The sequence below is a fragment of the Tupaia chinensis genome, unplaced genomic scaffold (genome assembly GCF_000334495.1).
Source record: "Tupaia chinensis unplaced genomic scaffold, TupChi_1.0 Scaffold000495_1, whole genome shotgun sequence".
NCBI classification, from domain to species: Eukaryota; Metazoa; Chordata; class Mammalia; order Scandentia; family Tupaiidae; genus Tupaia; species Tupaia belangeri.
This window is the reverse complement of record NW_006160007.1, coordinates 660,108-666,647: the sequence shown is the minus strand read 5'-3', so window position 1 is coordinate 666,647 and position 6,540 is coordinate 660,108. Positions and strand designations below refer to the sequence as shown.

Below are 6,540 nucleotides of genomic sequence, written 5' to 3'. Positions count from 1 at the left end.
TTTCCCTATTCTTCCAACTGGCCAGCATTTTATTGTGAGTTAAGCTCTTCAGTGGCTCACATTTCAATTTCCTTAGCTTGGTGTAGCAGGTCCTTCATGTTTTAGCTAATGCTAACCTTTCCAACATTATTTCTGATACCCCTTTATTTATTTTATCCTCTTTTTTATTAATTTTCAGATTAATTTCACATTTTACATAAGTCCCCATCATGATGTATAAAACATTTATATTTTCAACAAAAACGTTTTACATTTTTTCACCTGTCGAAATTTTCCTCCCTTGGGGGCCAGCAGATGGCATAATGGCTACATCGCTGGGCTCCCACGTAATCAACCGTAGTTTGAGTCCTGGACCCTGCGGATTAAAGCTCTTTCCAGGCATGTGTGTGTGCATGTCCAAAATTCTGAGAGGAGAATGGAGGAGAAGGGATTGTGATGTGGCCATCCACCCTGGGGGATGATTTCTCACTTTCTCTCTCTCCAGTGAGCACACATGCCCTATAGCAAAAATCTTTAAATAAAACAAAATTTTTCTCTCCCTTTACACCTCACACCCACTCTCATACCCACTCTCTCTCTCTCTTTTTAAACATAGTTTTATTTGAGAAAAGTGCATCTTATAAAAGGGCTGCTATAAAATACAGAGACCTCTGCAACAATTACTTGTTTTGTTCTTAAATTGAAAGAATGGGTGGGATCCAAGTACTCCAGCAGTAGGACAAATGGAAGCATCTCCAAGTTATTTTCAGGAAACAGCAATGGGATGCAAGGGTGAAATTTCTGGTCAATGAATTCTCTGAATTTAACTTTAGCCTGGCTTGTAGGTTACCCCCCTCTCCCTTTAGTGCGACTCGTTACTTAAAACTATTACAATAGAGACCCTGGAACATAATTTCGAACTACATCTATCTACCTGTGAAGCTCGGGGTGGGAAGGAGGGGATGAAGCAAATGCTGACAATAATCAAGCACCGAATCTCCACCACAAAAATCTTTTGAATGAGGACAAAGGATTGGAAAGGTGAGGTCACAAAATATTGAATACAACTGTGTATCCAAGACCCAGTGTGTGTTAATATATGGAACAGTCAGAGAGCTTGCCCCTGTGTGACTGAGCCCACTTCTCTATTAGAGCCGGCATTGTTACATCTACCAGCACCCTGCGTTGTCCTGAAGATCTGCCACACCAGGCTGAAACCATTAAACCAAGTTTTCCCACTAAGACTGAGAACCCTGGATCTATGCGGGCATGAGCTTATCGTACGTGCACATCACACAGCATGTCTGTGAACCCTTGGGCATCAACTTCCAACTCTGTATTGATTTTAATGAAGTCCCTCTACTTTTTTTTTTTGGAGAGGTTTTTGTTATAGGGTGCATGTGCTCGCCAGAAAAACAGAAAAACAGAAAGCAAGAAATCACCCCTCAGGGGGGATGGCCACGCTGCAATCCCTTCTCCATTCTCCTCTTGGGATCTTGGGCATGCCCAAACATGCACCCAGCATGAGTTTAAGCCACCAGGTCCAGGACTTGAACCGCGGTTGACTACATGGGAGTTCAACAACATAGCCATGACTCCAACTGCTGATCCCGAAGTCCCTCACTTTCTATGTGTTCTTTCACAATTTCTTATCATGCTAAACACAGGAGAAATCTCAACATTACCCAGTGGTATTGCTTGTGCACAATAAAGTAAGAGACCAAAAACCACTGAATGAGCACACAGAATGGGGTTACAGATAGGGAAGAGACCAGTACAGATGTGCAGATGTCACCAGAAACCTCGAGGATCCATGTCTTACATCTACATAGAAGACTGTGTGCTACTGTAAGTCCCTTTACCCGTCAGCTCTATTCTTGGATCTCAAAGACCCATACTCTTACTTTAGACCCAGGGTCCTCAGATGAGTGTGCAGAGTCCAGGAACACAATCTGATTGATAACATATGATGGAACAAACCTACCTAGCTGTCTGACTGTTAAGTCCATGTTACAAAAAAACTAACTTTTAAGATTTATTTTTGTAATTTTTTCAACAGAGAAAACAGCACACTTCTTGGGGAAAGATGAGGGGTTATAGAGACAAACCCTAGGTAAAAATGATTATGACATCACCTGAGTTTTTAGGTCTGCCCAGCACTGCTGGGGACAGCTCTGGGAATAGCTACCGTCTGAGGCTCCACAGACCAGGTTACACCCACAGACCTGCTATACATCCAAGTCATAGAGGTCTTTCAGCACATGAAACAAGTACCACTAGTATTCAGATTCTGTCACTTTGTCACCCCCACCTGCAGCCAAGAGCATACGGAGCATCTTGCTCAGCTCAAAGGTGACCACCTCTTCATTGTCGTCAAAGGGGTTGCTGTTCTCTCTTTCCTCAATGAGCTCCCAGAAGTGGTTTCTTCGTTGGGCCCAGTGTCCACCCCTTTCTGTCTCTGTGGTCCCTCTCTATGGCCATTAGGGTAAACATGCTTGTAAAATAGTTCCCTCCAAATGGACAGCTCCCCTGATCTCCATCATAACACCTGCACACCTCGTTGCTTATTGCCTCCTTGTATTTCTGAGTGAGTTTCTGCTTCTCTTTTCTCCTCCAGCCAGTACTGATTCGGGATAACAAAGTTAGATGTGACTTGGCATTCTGGGCAGGACTTTATGACCTTGCTCTCAAGTTGCTCAGCACTCCTCCACGGGCGGATATACTTGAGACTGTAGGTGTGGTTGTGGTTGGGCAGGATCCCTAAGAGATGCTCACTGGGGTTGGCTTTCTTGTAGACTACCTCCACACAGATCCCACACATCATATCCTTGCTGTGCTGCACCATGACGAACAGCTCCATGTCCTTCTTATAGGTTTTGATGTAGGTGTTGTGATCTAATGGAGGACCTGCAGCCCACACAGGTTGCACGCGTCCCCGTGAAGTTACACACAGTTCTCCCCATAGCAGCATTCTCCCACGGGGGCAGGATAGGGGCACAACTGCTTCTTGGTCTCCACAACACTTAGCTCTCTTTCTCGGATTCTTCCTTGGCCACTGGGCCCTGCAGGGGTACCTCAGTGCAGAAAGGCGCGTTCAGGCCACAGTAGGGCCCAGGGACAAACTCAATGGCATTCACCCAGTTCTCAGAACCTGCTCCTACTGTTGCAAAGTTTGAATCTCATGACTCAGCTTCGGCTGTCTTCATTTTGGCAAGCAGTCCCAGTATGGATGGGAGACTTGCTGAAGCAGCCAGCGATGACTTTGCTGTTGGATCTGTAGCTGTCGCATCTTCCTGTTTCAATGGCTTGCTATCTCCAGTGGTCTCTGTAAATATAGTACCCTCGCTGAAAATACTTACACATTACACCATATGGACTGTCAGAGAGAACATGCAAGTAGCCACAGTTAGCACCTTCTTTACAAACCCCATGCACAAAATGCCTGCAGGTGACCTTTTAGTCCAGCTGCCACGACAGTGACTTTGGGAATAGGGGTCGGGAAGGCCACTGCCAGCACTGCAGCTGCTGCTCCTGCTAGGGGTCGGAAAGGCCACTGCCAGCACTGCAGCTGCTGCTCCTGCTTCTGATGTTGTGGCCGTTGTTCCAGGAGCTGTAGCATCTACCATTACTATTTATCCCATAGAGCAATGGCCCCGAACTTCCAGGATCTCATAGTTTGGGTTGGGCTGCCAGGAGGAGGCAGCGAGGTGAGGGGAGGGGAAGGGAAGGCTAGTGCGCGATGCTCATGTGTGCCAGCCAGCCTCACTACCCACTCTCTACCATCCATTCTCCTCCCTCACAGTCTCTAGCATCCACACCCTTTGTCTCCACCATCACATCTTCAGATCTCTCAATCTCTATTATAGAATACAGACACTTGGTACAAACTATGTGGGAGTATACAATGTGTATCTTTCAAAGTCTGGCTCACTTCGCTCCTATCAAGTCTTCTATATTCACCCACTCTTAGTAAAACATGGATCTCATTGTTTCTTATTATTTTCCTTTTCTTTCTTGTTTTAAAATTCTTTTCTGTTTCTGATATCCTTGACTCTTAGCCTCTGTAGCACAGTTGGTAGCATACCAGTCAGCAGAACTGAAAGCCAGAGGCTGATCCCATTTCAAATTCCTAGGATTAAGGTTATCTTGAAGATAAGGCCCTTGTCTTATCTTTGTATCCTGCACCACAGTGGGTATTAATCAATGTTTATTCAAATGAATCGGTTAATGGGGTTTTAATAGATCTGTTCTATGTTTAAGAAGTGCTGAAAGTATACTATAACTTCACAGACTTGGGAATAGAATGAGATATTGAAAGTTGTGACCACATGAAAATCCAGTCACTAGGGTTGAACTGAAGTGCTGGAAAATTGGCCTGGCAATGTAAATTCTAATCTCTATGAGGAAGGCGCAAAATAAAGCCGTTTGCAAAGCCAGCTTCTTCCCTTCCTTCAGCTCTTGGCTCAGATGTCACTGTTCCCAATCCATTGTGTTGCCTTTTTATTTTTTTCCAGGAGGTTTAATTTATCTTCATCATAATTTTAACTATTATGTCATTGGAAAAGTTATGACATATTTTTCTATGCAAACATGTGTCCAACTTTCCAGACAACCCAGTAGTATCTTCAGAAAAGCTCATGGAACGCATATTTGAAAAAAAAAAAAGTGCATGGATTTTTGCACCAACTTAAATTCATACCTTTAATTCAATTTCTCCATGAACTTTTTGAGTTCTCCTTGTATAAGCAACTTGAGAACACAGATGTTTTGTTATGTTTAATGCAGTATTTCTAGTTTGTAAAACAGTGTTGGGTACTGTTCAACTTGTTAAATAATTAAATCAATGAATTATCAGCAATGGACTGGAAAAGAGAGCAATCTAGTTGGTGGCTTATAAGATGGGGACAGGTAGGAAGACAATGTTAGTCAATATTTTCTTTTCAAACAAATTTGTTTCACTCATGACAAGAGTGTGTGTATATACATGACACGGAGAGAGGAAGGCAGAGATTGAGAGAAAAAGGCATCCTCCCCAGGGCTCAGTTATGCTATCTCTGTTCTTCAGTCCTCCAGTCTGCCAGGATCCTGGGCACACACCCAGCATGTTTTCAGTATGACTGGACTGGTGGTCAGCATGTGGCTTCTAGCTTTGCAGACTGTTATGCTACCAGCTGTGCCACAGAGGCTAGGCCCTTGTGTACTCTTGATCCTAGTCACAGGGAATGAGGGCTTGAAGTAATTAAGTCAAATATCTACCAGTTCTAGAGCTTGGGGAAGGATGAAGCTTGGAATACTCTGAGGGGAAAGCAGGGAGACAAAACTTCTGATATCTGTTTTTGTGGGTGGGACTAGAGCTTATTCCAGGAATATCAGATCTTGGATCAAGTTGGTAGTCCAGAAGACTTCCAGGGATGAATCCTGGTTCTGAGAGGGTGTCTTGATTTTCAAACCATGAGTATGATGAGGGAAATTTGAAGTAGGTGAGGCTATTGTATATGAGGGGATCTTCAAAAAGTTTGTAGAAAATATAAGTTATGAAAAAACTATGCAAAAATTACAAAATTTTTTGCATCGAAATAAATTTGTACTTTAATTGCATTTTCCACAAACTTTTGAGATCCTCTGGTATGTCCTGTGTTGCTGTTCTTAAATCAGGAAGTGGGAGAAGCCCAAGTCTACAGATGGAACCAGGCACTTTCAAGCTTAGGGACTTAGGGACAGCTAAGAAAAGAATAAAATAAAGAAGTACTGAAGTCCAGAGAAAGAAACTGAAAGTTGTGAAAGGGCTGTTGAATACCAGTCAATATACCTGGTTACTTACATGAACCATCTCATTTAATCCTATACAACCCTGCAAGGTAGATATAACCAACTCCACCTTGTAGACCAAGAAACCAGGTGTCAGCAAAGTTAAAGCACTGCTCAAAAGTCATACACATCATAGAAAAAACAAGGTTTAAATTCTAGGCAGAAGACTCCAAATCCATGCATTTTCCCATTTGGCCATAGGAATTCTTCATGTTGTGGTTGTTACAACCTCTTTTCCTTATGTGAATGTGAATATTAATGTTATATAGGGATGACCTTAAGTTTGTATCATAAAACAAATGATTATTAGATTTCCAACCTGCAATGAGTGCGAGTGATGAGACCCAGGGGAAGTATGGGCAAACTTAGGCTGGAAATGGGACATTTAATTTTTAAAACTCTGAGTCACCATACTTGGGTAGGAGTTAAATTTACAGAAAGAGCTAGGATATGCACTTTGCTCTCATTAAAATCTATTAATGAAAGCACAATGAAAAAGGAAATTTATCTGAATTTGGAACACAGCCTGATGAAGTTGTTGTCTTGGATCAATAAATGGGAAATTAGCTGGAATGAATCCACACTTTAAAAGATTAGTAAGGCAAAAGTCTTTTTTGATAAATTAGAGAGTATTGTGGACTTAGAACAAAAGTCAGATTAGTTTTATTGTAAAACTGCAAAACCAGACTGATTTTGACCCTGAATCTAATTGAGAACAACTGTATGTTATTTGAATATATTTCTGGGTTCTAA

At 42.4% G+C, this 6,540-nt stretch overlaps 1 pseudogene; it reads right to left on the bottom strand.

The window, feature by feature from the left end:
* Window positions 1-2,207: 2,207 nt before the first annotated feature.
* On the bottom strand, window positions 2,208-3,605 carry LOC102491768 (E3 ubiquitin-protein ligase makorin-1 pseudogene; annotated as a pseudogene).
* Window positions 3,606-6,540: the final 2,935 nt, after the last annotated feature.